The sequence below is a fragment of the Octopus sinensis genome, linkage group LG4 (genome assembly GCF_006345805.1).
Source record: "Octopus sinensis linkage group LG4, ASM634580v1, whole genome shotgun sequence".
Classification (NCBI taxonomy): Eukaryota; Metazoa; Mollusca; class Cephalopoda; order Octopoda; family Octopodidae; genus Octopus; species Octopus sinensis.
The window spans coordinates 14,258,058-14,272,073 of NC_043000.1; the positions used below are offsets into that span (position 1 = coordinate 14,258,058).

General features: G+C 39.6%; 1 pseudogene; it reads left to right on the plus strand.

Moving 5' to 3' along the window:
- The first annotated feature begins 4,484 nt into the window (after positions 1-4,484).
- On the plus strand, positions 4,485-4,607 carry LOC115211283 (annotated as a pseudogene).
- Positions 4,608-14,016: the final 9,409 nt, after the last annotated feature.

Below are 14,016 nucleotides of genomic sequence, written 5' to 3' on the forward strand. Positions count from 1 at the left end.
CAATGCATTATTCCGTTTTAGATCGTACAATTAGATACTTTATATCTACTTTTCTTATCATATTTTCTTTCATCACAACTCAAATAATTATTCGCAGAATTTACTTTGCACCCTTAACAACAAATGCGTAAACAATATAACAGTTAAGAAAAATCTTATCATTAAAAATTATCAAAATATGTTTAACTCGTTTAGTTCATACAACTCCAAACACAGACATTATTCTATCAGTACTGATTAAATTTTAAATAACTTAAATACAACCGCATGAAAGACACTACTAACACGTCAGAATTTACACATTTCTATCAATAGTTTGTAACACAAAGCATCGCCCTCTTTTTATACTCTTCCTGTATAAAAGCTTGGGTCTTTTCGGTTTGAACGGCAGTTTTTTAAAATAATTTCTAGGTAACTAAACACTTTTAAACTTCGTATACTGGTAGAATGTGTTTATAAAACATCTTTTTCTCTTGGCCTTATTGAGAAAATTCTATGGTTTGTAAGATATTTGTTGTTGTTTTTCTTCGATTTCTGCAATTTCAACCAATCAATGACGTCTGTTGAGGTAAAAAAAAAACATTCTGTGCCGTATGAATATGTCCCTCTTTTTATACCTTCCTGTATAAAAGCTCGGATCTTTTCGGTTTGAACGGCAGTTTTTTAAAATAATTTCTAGGTAACTAAACACTTTTAAACTTCGTATACTGGTAGAATGTGTTTATAAAACATCTTTTTCTCTTGGCCTTATTGAGAAAATTCTATGGTTTGTAAGATATTTGTTGTTGTTTTTCTTCAATTTCTGCAATTTCAACCAATTAATGACGTCTGTTGAGGTAAAAAAAAAACAACATTCTGTGCCGTATGAATATGTCCCTCGTTTAAGAAACAGATTGTGTTTATTTACATTTGTGAAGAAAAAAGATACCCTTCCCCCAACCCCTAACCCTAACCCTAAAACAGATTGAAATGCAATAGATCGATACTAGGGTCATAATTATGGGTGACAATGTCATATGACACCGCTAGAAAAAACTGCCGTTCAAACCGAAAAGATCCATAGTTTTAACAAAGCATCGCCCTCTTTTTATACTCTTCCTGTATAAAAGCTTGGGTCTTTTCGGTTTGAACGGCAGTTTTTTAAAATAATTTCTAGGTAACTAAACACTTTTAAACTTCGTATACTGGTAGAATGTGTTTATAAAACATCTTTTTCTCTTGGCCTTATTGAGAAAATTCTATGGTTTGTAAGATATTTGTTGTTGTTTTTCTTCGATTTCTGCAATTTCAACCAATCAATGACGTCTGTTGAGGTAAAAAAAAAACATTCTGTGCCGTATGAATATGTCCCTCTTTTTATACCCTTCCTGTATAAAAGCTCGGATCTTTTCGGTTTGAACGGCAGTTTTTTAAAATAATTTCTAGGTAACTAAACACTTTTAAACTTCGTATACTGGTAGAATGTGTTTATAAAACATCTTTTTCTCTTGGCCTTATTGAGAAAATTCTATGGTTTGTAAGATATTTGTTGTTGTTTTTCTTCAATTTCTGCAATTTCAACCAATTAATGACGTCTGTTGAGGTAAAAAAAAAACAACATTCTGTGCCGTATGAATATGTCCCTCGTTTAAGAAACAGATTGTGTTTATTTACATTTGTGAAGAAAAAAGATACCCTTCCCCCAACCCCTAACCCTAACCCTAAAACAGATTGAAATGCAATAGATCGATACTAGGGTCATAATTATGGGTGACAATGTCATATGACACCGCTAGAAAAAACTGCCGTTCAAACCGAAAAGATCCATAGTTTTAACAAAGCATCGCCCTCTTTTTATACACTTACTGTATAAAAGCTCTTCTCTAAAAGTAAAAAAAAGTGGGGTTATGGCCCTTCTTCACAATGTTATTAACATTACTAATTCTCCTTTTATATAACGTGAGATTTTATTACAATAATATTCTTTTTCATAACATCTCTAAAAAATTGTAAATCCTTCCAATTTCAATATATTTTAGTTTTCTTTAAATTTTTAAATTAACAACGCTTTTTTCTGAACTTCAAATCTCGTGAGTTGGCCGACTGGAGTTTCAGGGTCATTTTTGCGAGGAATAATGATAATAAGAGCACTCAGAGAGCGCAAACCTCCGCCAATGTTTCTTTATTTTTGGCACTACGGTCACAACACAGAGGGGACACTACAAAGACATCACAGTGAGGACATAAAACATAAAACGAATGCTGGTGTGTTTACGTCCCCGTAACTTAGCGGTTCGGAGGAGGTAAGTTGATTTCATCCACCTTTAGTACTCAGCTGGTACTGTCGGTCTCGGAACTGAAACCAGGATCTCGCGATTGTGAGTGTAACACCCTAACTACTAGGCCATGCGTGGGTGGTGATGGACAGTAGAGGAAACTATTATGAAGAAGTCAAGTACTTTGCTTAAATTGTAAATAAAATAATAGATTTTAAAATCGATTTTAGCGTTCGATTTCTTTTGGACAGGCGTCGTACTTAATTAAAAGAGCATCGGAGGTTCTTGCGGTTATAGAGTATTTGTAGTGTTTAGTTCATACCTTCCCATGATTCCAGCGCAAATTGCAACGAGGTCGATAGTATAAAAATAAGAACGTTCTCCTATTCTTAATAATATATTTTACTGACTATATTTTACATGCAGCGGCAATACACATAAGTTTGTGATGACAACATGATTTCTTTTTAAGATATATACATTATTTATTTTACATATTTTACAATCATGTGGATTCTAAGAGTTCGTAAGCGTTAGCATGTTTTTGTGTCTGTGTGTTCGTTAGGCGTAAAAAGGTACTGACCAGTGAAATGACGATGGGATTTGATTCACAGTTCATGTTGTTGGTATCGGCCTGGCAACAGGTAATAACAGATGGCTTAAGGTAGTTCTTAGAAGAAACTAGAACCCAAGAACAGATAATTGATTTACCGTTTATGAGGTACACTGTAAGAGTTCCATATCAAGATATTGCATGTCGCAGTTGAGATTAATTGAATCACTCGTTGTGTTTATCTTTCTCTTGATATGAATATACTTCCAGACATGTTACTGTAGCCGTTTTTTCCGTGGCGAGAATTTCACCTAACCGCTATAGTTGAATCTGTAGTTGTCTCGTGTACAATTTAAATCTTCGATGTTTGTCGATTGGTTCTTGCTGCTTCTTCATTATTTTCTGCTTGGTTATTTTTCTCTAGTTATAGATATCTTGTAACCGTTTTCTTCATGGTGATATTTCACATTAACAGTATGAGAGGTATCTGTAACATCTTGTATTAATGGTGGTCGCCTGCCTCGAAACTGGAACTTGGTCGAGTATTCTGTGTGGTCAGAGACTTAGTTCTTAAAAGAACTAAAAGCCTAAGGCGAGCTGTGTGGTCAGAGGTTTAGCTCTGAGAAGAACTAAAAACCTAAGACGAATATTTTTCTGAGAAACCTTGTTTTATAAGCTTCACATGGCTCCCAATGAACTTCAGAAATGGAAAGCTGTGATTGGCTGCTTGGACTATGGCGCGAAAATAAGTCGAGACATTTTGCACCAAGTTATAACCAGCGGTGCGAGCGTAGTAGAGACCAACGTGTCAGCCAATCGAATTAGTGTTTACATCAATGTTGAACCAGCCAAAGCTGTTTGTAATCTCGACCGAGGTCATTCTATATACTCTTCTCAAACAGTGAAGATAGCACTGAGAGACGATATTGCTACAATAGTATTCTTCATATCTCTGAAATCGATAAAAAAAACTACCAGCAATATACTGTGGACAGATTAAATTACCTTAAGCACCACTCCTTCACAAACATATAACTTTATGAATACTCAAAATTAATCAATGATGATGATGACGATGATGATTGTTATTGCACATAAATACACACACAAGCACTCACACATACGTACATACATACATACATACATACATACATACATACAAACATTCTAAGACCACCATGCCTCCTTCTTATATTTCACTTCGCTTCGGTGGAGATTATGAAAGGACACTCCGGTTTCACCTGCACTCATTAATTGGAGTACTATGTTCCTTATATACTTTTACTATTATATCAGAGAGCTTTGTTCAAATATATGCAGTGCATGTTTATGGTTGGTTGTGGGATGGGCTGTGCACAAACGCAATTCACTTTCAGCTTTATTATTATTATTATTATTATTATTATTATTATTGTGATAATAAATCTAGTTTTGTCATATACCACAGAACAGTTCGCCAATGTCAAACACATTAATTTTGTTTTCACAGAAATTTATGAATAGCGGTTGAATTCTTTAATCTTCTCAATCACATTCGCAATTAAACTGCAAAATAATGTTAGAATCAAGGAAATAAAAAATAAGTGCTGAAAGTAACTATTTTTCGGCATTCCTTCGGAGATGGTATAACCAAACTGAAATTATATCTTCGGCAATTTCCGTAAAAAATTTTTTACCTTTTTAATTTTTTTTTTTTTCAACAAAACACCGGTTCTCGTCCGATCACCGAAGTTAAGCAACATCGAGCCTAGTTAGTACTTAGATGGGTGACCGCTTGGGAAACCTAGGTGCTGTAAATGTCTTTCTATAAGCGTAGGAGTGGTTGTGTGGTAAGTAGCTTGCTTACCAGCCACATGGTTCAGGGTTCAGTTCCACTAGGTGGCACCTTGGGCAAGTGTCTTCTACTATAGCCTTCTGGTAGACGGAAACTGAAAGAAGCCCGTCGTGGGTATGTATAAATATATATATATATGTGTGTGTGTGTGTGTGTGTGTGTGTTTGTTCCCCTAATATCGCTTGACAACCGATGCTGGGGTGTTTACGTCGCCGTAACTTAGCGGTTCGGCAAAAGTAACCAATAGAATAAGTACAAGGTTTACAAAGAATAAGTCCTGAGGTCGATTTGCTTGACTAAAGGCGGTGCTCCAGCATGGCCACAGTCACATGACTGAAACAAGTAAATGAGTAAAGAGTGAACATGGAAAAACACTGTCACGCACGCACACACACATACACACAGGACACACACACACACACACACACACACGCACACGTACAGCCATTGTCTTTCACGTCCAGGAGCGAGCTAAACAGTGAAACACACACTCGCTTACACACTCAGTCACACACACACGTAAATACACACACGTTTTGTTTTCACGAATCGCTTATGTTTGTGTATTTTGTGCGTATGTATGTATCTCTGTGTGTATGTATATTTGTGTAGGTAAGTTTATGTATATGCTTATGTGCAGGTATGTATATATCTTTACTCTTTTACTCTTTTACTTGTTTCAGTCATTTGACTGCGGCCATGCTGGAGCACCGCCTTTAGTCGAGCAACTCGACCGCAGGACTTATTCTTTTTGTAAGCCCAGTACTTATTCTATCGGTCTCTTTTGCCGAACCGCTAAGTTACGGGGACGTAAACACACCAGCATCGGTTGTCAAGCAATGCTAGGGGAACAAACACAGACACACACACATACATATATATATACATATATACGACAGGCTTCTTTCAGTTTCCGTCTACCAAATCCACTCACAAGGCATTGGTCGGCCCGGGGCTATAGCAGAAGATACTTGCCCAAGATGTCACGCAGTGGGACTGAACTCGGAACCATGTGATTGGTTAGCAAGCTACTTTATTTCATTTAATTTGCCACTAGGGCAGCACACAGAGTAGCTACGGGCTGGACAAAGACATTAATGGATGATGGTGGTGGTGGATGAAGATGGTGATGGGAGAAGTCAGAAAGCGCCCGCCGACTTTTGCTTCTCTAAAACAATGTTCTTCTTTTTTTTCAATAATTTACAAAATTTCAAAAATTACAAAAATTCAAAAAATTTTCAGAAAAATTTCAATTTACAATTTACACTTTTAAAAGTCTCTTCAGAGGCAATAAACCTCTGTCACAATGTAACACAATTACAATTTTACGTTACCCGACCGATGAACTCTCTTGCTTTAATGACGCAATCGTCCATCGTCAGGCTTCCGCATACAGGTATGACTTGCAAGAGATCCTCCGGGAAAGAATTCTCGATCCTGCACATATCATTTTCGAGTAGGACCTCCGCAGCCAGCTGCGAAGGCCACTCGGGATACTCCATGCAGGACCGAAGTCCCTCCCATTGGTTTCTCTTCCTCATCTTACCTATTTCATTTTCTACAGTGCCTCCTTTATGGAAGAGGACTACATAAAATTTCTCCGGCATCACAACCACCGGAGGACACCTGGGAGACGCCATCTGGGTGTTACAGTCCGCTGGTGGCGTCCCGTTCCTCTTTTTCTTTTTCTTTTTACGCTGGGCCTCGGGAGGTTGAGATTCCGGTGTTGTACGCACCGGGTCCTCTTTTTCTTCCGCAGCCTCCGGTTCCTTTGGTGGGTCGCCATTGCTCCCCACTTTTCTTTTTCTTTTTGTTGAGGAAGTCTCCGCTTCCTCACTTTGTTTCTCTCCCTCCATTGGTGGGGCAGGGAGAGGCTCTGATATTAACTTCTCCAGGATCCTACTCTGGTCCCTGGGGCAGTTTTTCTTAATGTGGCCGGTCTCCGAACACAGGTGTCACTTGGGGGGGGCGTCCCTCAAGTATCACCGGATACTTGGACCCGGCCATCTTCAAGAAGTCCGGCAAAACCAAACTCTTGGCCGACTGAGTCCACAGAGTCAAAGTAGCCTTTGACCCTTCCCAATCGGCCGCTGGCTGCACTCTCACGTTCAGGATCTTGGCACTACCACCACTCAGACCCCGTCGGATAGAATCTTCCACCCACTCGGGCTCAAAGCCGGGTGGCAGGCCACAGACCCATAATCTTCTTAATTTTTCTCCCTTGTAGCTTGGGAGAAACAAAATCTCTTCGCCCTCAATGGGCTTTCTTGCGAAATCGCAAGCTGCTTTAGGGGAGTCAAACAGCAACCAAATCGTTGCGTATTTGGCTCCCCGTTGAATATGTTTAACGGCTGGCATATAGTCTGCCAGCTCGTTAATAATTGTGTCTTTCGGAAAGACCATTATGGTGTCGAGTGACTTCGAATATATCCTCAGCACCACTGTCTTTTCCTCAAGTTCGTTCAAATATTTTTTGGGAGGTGTCAAATCCCACACAGTGAAATTCCTTGCCATAACGTAAGAAAAACAGTTCAAAATGTTACAAAATAAATTAGACACAGAAAGGAGAATGAAAAAAGCAACAGAAGGGAAGAAATAAAATTAAAATGGCAGTTCAAAAAAAGTTCTTTTTTTTACAAATGAATGATAGACGGAGAAAGAGAGTTCAAATTCAGACAAAGGAATTAATTTTTCTTTTTTTTTTTGTTCACTTTTTCGGCCAAAAATTGTATTCCAGGCCAAATACACTGTTGGTAAAACACATTGGTAAAATAACCCTTGGTAAATCCCGTGGATAACACAACGACAATTTCAAAAATAATTTTTGCAGACGGACTACGCCGCCTCAAAAACACAATTTTCTTTACACTCGACAACAGGCAGAAAAATTATATCCGGAACAAAGTGGAGCCTTATTATCTGCTAAAAAAATATTTAATGCTAAAAAACATTAATGCAAGTAATAAAACTTCACTTCGCTCGCAAAAATACAAAACGCCTACCTGCAGTCGAGTCGAAAGTTCAACAATTCACGTTGAAACAACGTGGCATCCGGAGCAGCAAAATAACACGTCCGAACAGTTCAGAGGTTAGCAAAGCTACTTACCACACAGCCACTCCTGCTATTTATTTTTGCATATTATATATATTAGTGTATGTATGTGTTTATGTGCAGGTGTGTATATTTGTGTATGTATGCTGTTCACTTTATTTATTTATGCGCCCTTTTCAAGCCTAGCCAGGCTCATGGGCCCGGTTTCCCGGTTTCTATGGCGTATGTGTTCCCTTCAGCTGGACGGGGCGCCAGTCCATCGCAGCGTTACTCAAGAAACAGGAAGAAAGAGCGAGAGAAAGTTGGGGCGAAAGAGTGCAACAGGGGCCGTGGAGCTTTTTGGTGTTTTTGCTCAATAAACACACACAACGCCCAGCCTAGGAATCGAAACCGTGAGTTCGCTGCCCCAACCACTGGGCCATTGCGCCTCTACATGTACGCTGTTCAAGTGAAAAGAAAATTGAAGAAATAAAAATTGAAGGGTTTAGTCGTATAAATCGACCGTAGTATTATTTTTTAAAGTCGGGTTTTTATTTTATCGGTACCTTTGGCCGAATCGCTAAGTTACGGGTACTCCAATACCAGCTGACAGGCGATGCTAGGGGACATACACAAAGATACACACACACACACACACACAAGTATGTATGTGTGTATGCATGTATTTATATATGTACATGTGTGTGCAAACACACATGTATACGACTTGCTTCCACACAGTTCCTATCTACCAAATCTACTGAAAGGGCTTCGGTCGGTCCGGGATTATAGATTTTTTTCATGCTCTTGCTTGATGGGGCTGGGATCATCCCAAAAATATCATTATGCGCAGAGCCGACCAGAGCCTCCAGTGATCTCCATCGCCAGTGCTTCTGTGCCAGCTCCTCTGCATGTTATAAATTACATTAACTAAATACTCTCTTTTACTCTTTTACTTGTTTCAGTCATTTGACTGCGGCCATGCTGGAGCACCGCCTTTAATCGAGCAACTCGACCCCGGGACTTATTCTTTTGTAAGCCCAGTACTTATTCTATCGGCTTCTTTTGCCAAACCGCTAAGTAACGGGGACATAAACACACCAGCATCGGTTGTCAAGCAATGCCAGGGGGACAAACACAGACACACAAACACACACACACACACACCACACACACACACACACATATATATATATATATATATATATATATATATATATATATATATATACATATATACGACAGGCTTCTTTCAGTTTCCGTCTACCAAATCCATTCACAAGGCATCGGTCGGCCCGGGGCTATAGCAGAAGACACTTGCCCAAGATGCCACGCAGTGGGACTGAACTCGGAACCATGTGGTTGGTAAACAAGCTACTTACCACACAGCCACTATAATAGTTAATATAATTTTGCCTTTTGCTCCTTTTTTAAAATATTTTACAAAATAAAAGCGAAAAGTAAAGTAGTTTTATATTTGCCACTTAAATGTGGATAACCCTTAAGGGTGGATGCTACTGTATTATTGCTTGTTTGCACCTTTTGCTACTTAAGGGTTAGCCACATTTAAGAGGCAAATATACTTCACGATGTCGTGCAGCTACTGTTTATACCTCGCTCAGAGATTTATTATTAAGATAGTTTTCCCTTTCATCAATGTATGTGAGGCTGTGAATTGGCAAAAATAGTCGATCACCAAGGGAAATGGAATGAGACAAGTAGGTGTGACTGTTTGACGCTGGCGATATGGCGCGGCTGACTAGACATTGAATTAGTGTTGGCGCTTAAAGCGAACACATGCACACACACACATAGACAGAGATATATAAAACCCCAAAAGGCGGCGAGCTGGCAGAATCGTTAGCACGCCGGGCGAAATGCGTAGCTGTAATTCGTCTGCCGTTACGTTCTGAGTTCAAATTCCGCCGAGGTTGACTTTGCCTTTCATCCTTTCGGGGTCGATAAATAAAGTACCAGTTACGCACTGGGGTCGATGTAATCGACTTGATCCGTTTGTCTGTCCTTGTTTGTCCCCTCTGTGTTTAGCCCCTTGTGGGTAATAAAGAAATAGGTATATAAAAACCCACACAAACGCACACATGCACGCACAGGAATATACACATGCAGATAACGAGAGAGAGAGAGAGAGAGAGAGAGAAAGCCAATGAATGAGAGAGAGAGGGGGAGAGAGAAAGGGAATGAAGAAGAGAGAAAGAGAGAGAGGCGGACGGTAAGAGAGAATCATTACAATTTATTAACTGAACACGATTAACATAAGCATTTTCTCCTTCTCAGACACATAAAGAGAAACATTTGCACACACATGAACAGAGAAAGAGAGCGGGGAATGAGAAAAACATTTAAAACGTCTGGTGTGAAATAAGCCAGCGTCGAATCAACGAGGCCAAAGCGGTGACACCAACACGTTTCATACACCAAGCTGAAGCTAACGTTGAAATTCTAACTTTTTATGTTGTGAATTTAAATTCCGCCGCCGGTGTTGATAAAAAAAAATACCAGTCATATATTTGTTATTTCTTTATTGTTCACCGGGGCTAAACATAGAGGGGACAAACAAGGACAGACAAAGGGATTAAGTCGATTCATCGACCCCAGTGCGTAACTTGTACTTAATTTATCAACCCCGAAAGGATGAAAGGCAAAGTCGACCTCGGCGGAATTTGAACTCAGAACGTAACGGCAGACGAAATACCTATTTCTTTACTAACCACAAGGGGCTAAACACAGAGAACAAACAAGGACAAACAAACGGATTAAGTCGATTACATCGACCCCAGTGCGTAACTGGTACATAATTTATCGACCCCCGAAAGGATAAAAGGCAAAGTCGACCTCGGCGGAATTTGAACTCAGAACGTAACGGCAGACGAAATACCTATTTCTTTACTACCCACAAGGGGCTAAACACAGAGGGGACAAACAAGGACAGACAAACAGGTTAAGTCGATTCATCGACCCCAGTGCGTAACTGGTACATAATTTATCGACCCCCGAAAGGATAAAAGGCAAAGTCGACCTCGGCGGAATTTGAACTCAGAACGTAACGGCAGACGAAATACCTATTTCTTTACTAACCACAAGGGGCTAAACACAGAGGGGACAAACAAGGACAGACAAACGGATGAAGTCGATTCATCGACCCAGTACGTAACTGGTACATGATTTATCGACCCCCGAAAGGATAAAAGGCAAAGTCGACCTCGGCGGAATTTGAACTCAGGACGTAGCGGCAGACGAAATACCGATAAGCATTATGCCGGCGTGCTAACGATTCTGCCAGCTCACCGCCTTCACCAGTCATATACTTGTGCCGATTCAATAGAGACATTACACGTCTTCAAAATTGTAGTTGTTTTCCAAAATCGAAAATCATTTTATATATCGATCGAATGCAATATCTTTTTTTTTTCTCATATCACTCATTGACTCATCTATTTCACGTGCTCACCTTTGATTTTCCTTCATATACCTGCTAAAAAATGGAGACGTCACCAATTAATAGCTGTTGCTATTTAGCCCCATGTCAGACTGATCGAACAGATTTAAGATCAAAGGCATTTCGGCCACACAATCATTTTCTTTCTTGCATACGATATAAAGTAATACCTCGATATACGAGTTAATTTATTCCCGGAGACCGCTCGTAAAGCGAAAAATCGTAAAACAGCAATAATTTTCCCATGGTAGCAATGTTATGAATGGTAATTCGTTCCCTGAGAAATATTTTACCTATAAAATTTATAATACTCGTAAATAAATGGCAATAAAACAACAGTAGAATGTAACGAACATCTTATGTAAAGTAAAAAGAATATCAAGATCATTTATAATAAAAAACATTATTATTATAATTGTTTTCTGAATCACTTTCACTCGCACTAAACTCGCGCACACTATCATTTGTGGACACGATCGCTGATTCACAAGCATTCGTAGACGGACTTGCAGGTTTCTTTTTAAAAAAACAAGTCTAGAGCTGTTTGCTTAGAAGCTTTTTTTCGCTCTCTATAAATTTCTCGGTTACATGCAGAAACATTTATTATAGTATTAGAAACTTTTGCATTTCGTTTAAAATTTGGATCTTGTGCTTGAAAAATTAAACCCGGGGTCTCGGGAAGCGGATCCGCGTAAAGTGAGGTACAGTAATCACTCACCATATCGCGGTTCACCTATTGCAGTTTATTATTTAAGCTTTACATCGATTCCTCCATGGTGGTGTTTTGCATTTATAATAAAATAAATATATACAAATTATTTTAAAAAATCATATATATATACGAGTGGCTGTGTGGTAAGTAGCTTGCTTACGAACCACATGGTTCCGGGTTCAGTCCCACTGTGTGGAACCTTGGGCAAGTGCCTTCTACTATAGCCTCGGGCCGACCAAAGCATTGTGAGTGGATTTGGTAGACGGAAACTGAAAGAAACCCGTCGTATATATGTGTGTATATATATATATATATATATATATATATATATATATATATGTGTGTGTGTGTGTTGTGTGTGTGTGTGTGTGTGTGTGTGTGTGTATGTGTGTGTGTATATACGTTTGTGTGTCTGTGTTTGTCCCCCCAACATCGCTTGACAACCGATGCTTGTGTGTTTACGTCCCCGTAACTTAGCGGTTCGGCAAAAGAGACCGATAGAATAGGTACTAGGCTTACAAAGAATAAGTCCTGGAGTTGATTTGCTCGACTAAAGGCGGTGCTCCAGCATGGCTACAATCACATGACTGAAACAAGTAAAAGAGTATAGAACTGTTTCTACTCTGCGGATTTTCACCTATCGCAGTGTGTTTTGGAACATAACACTCGCGATAGTCGAGGGATTACTGTATTACTGTATAAGAATCTATCCACTTTTATCACGAGGACTTATTTAAATGACAACAACAGAAAAGTGATAAAGGCATCCTCTACGCACTCAGTAAATGGAACAAACGGCTGATTCATTGAGATCAAACTCGCAACCCGCTACATCGAAGCCTCCACCGTTACGTATTTTCTTCATCATCTCTACGTTTTCCTATTGTGAATACATTCGTCTGGTGAAGGCGCGTGGCTTTGTGGTTAGGGGCATTCGGCTCACGATTGTAAGGTCGTGAGTTCGATTCCCAGCGACGCGTTGTGTCCTTGAGCAAATCACTTTATTTCACGTTGCTCCAGTCCACTCAGCTGGCAAAAATGAGTTGTACCTGTATTTCAAAGGGCCGGCCTTGTCACACTGTGTGTCACGCTGAATCTCCCTGAGAATTATGTTAAGGGTACACGTGTCTGTGGATTGCTCAGCCACTTGCACATTAATTTCACGAGCAAGCTGTTCCGTTGATCGGATCAACTGGGACCCTTGTCGTCGTAACCGACGGAGTGCTCCCTCCTTTCCTTACATTCGTCTGAATCGTTTGTTAGGATCAGGCGCCTTCGTATTTTTTGTGTTCACTCGAGATATGTTGATGGTTATAAGTATGAAAAACCGTATGAAAAAAAAAAATATACGTAGCCTCGCTACACGATTATATTTTATATAATAAAATACGAAAATACGCAATAGTTTGAGCGAGTGGTCGCTGGGGCGCATTTTTGTGGTACAAACAATCTTCGTCTGAGTGCCGACCCGTGTTATCACAGCTCAAACCATGATAAGCGTCACATGGTTCATAATTGAGCGTTTCGTGTCATCCAGGATCAGTATTGAATAAGTCTGTGATACATGTATAATTACATTATACAAGATGTTGGCTTCTTTTTTTAACTTAGTTTGTAGAATTTGGTAGCTATTGTAGTTGTTTGTTCCTTTTCGAGCCATCGTATAGGTGAGCTGCAAGATGAAAGAGTGAGAGAAAGTTGTAGCGAAAGAGTCAGCAGAAGTTCGCCATTAACTTCTGCCGGAGCCGCGTGGAACTTAGGTGTTTCGCTCATAAACACACACATCGCCCGGTCTGAGATTCGAACCCGCGATCCCACGATCGCGAGTCCGCTGCTCTAACCGTTAGGCCAGGTGCCTCCACTAAATTTGGTAGCTACTACTAACATATTGAGCGACTGCACGGAAGCTTTCCTCGTTGGTCCACCTGCCAATAGTAACCAGAAAATTATTTCGAAAAGGAATATTTTCTGATTATCTATTCGCTCCCCAAACAATGTCTTTATATTAAAAGTATCAAGAACAATGAATTTCTCTGAAAGATAATCTCACATTTTAGTGATTTATACTGCTCTTCTCAAAATGTTGTTTGTCCAACACCAAGCCTGATCTGTCAAACCTATAATCAAAGGCTTTCCATCTGTGACCTTATCATCGTCTTGTATATCAGATACTA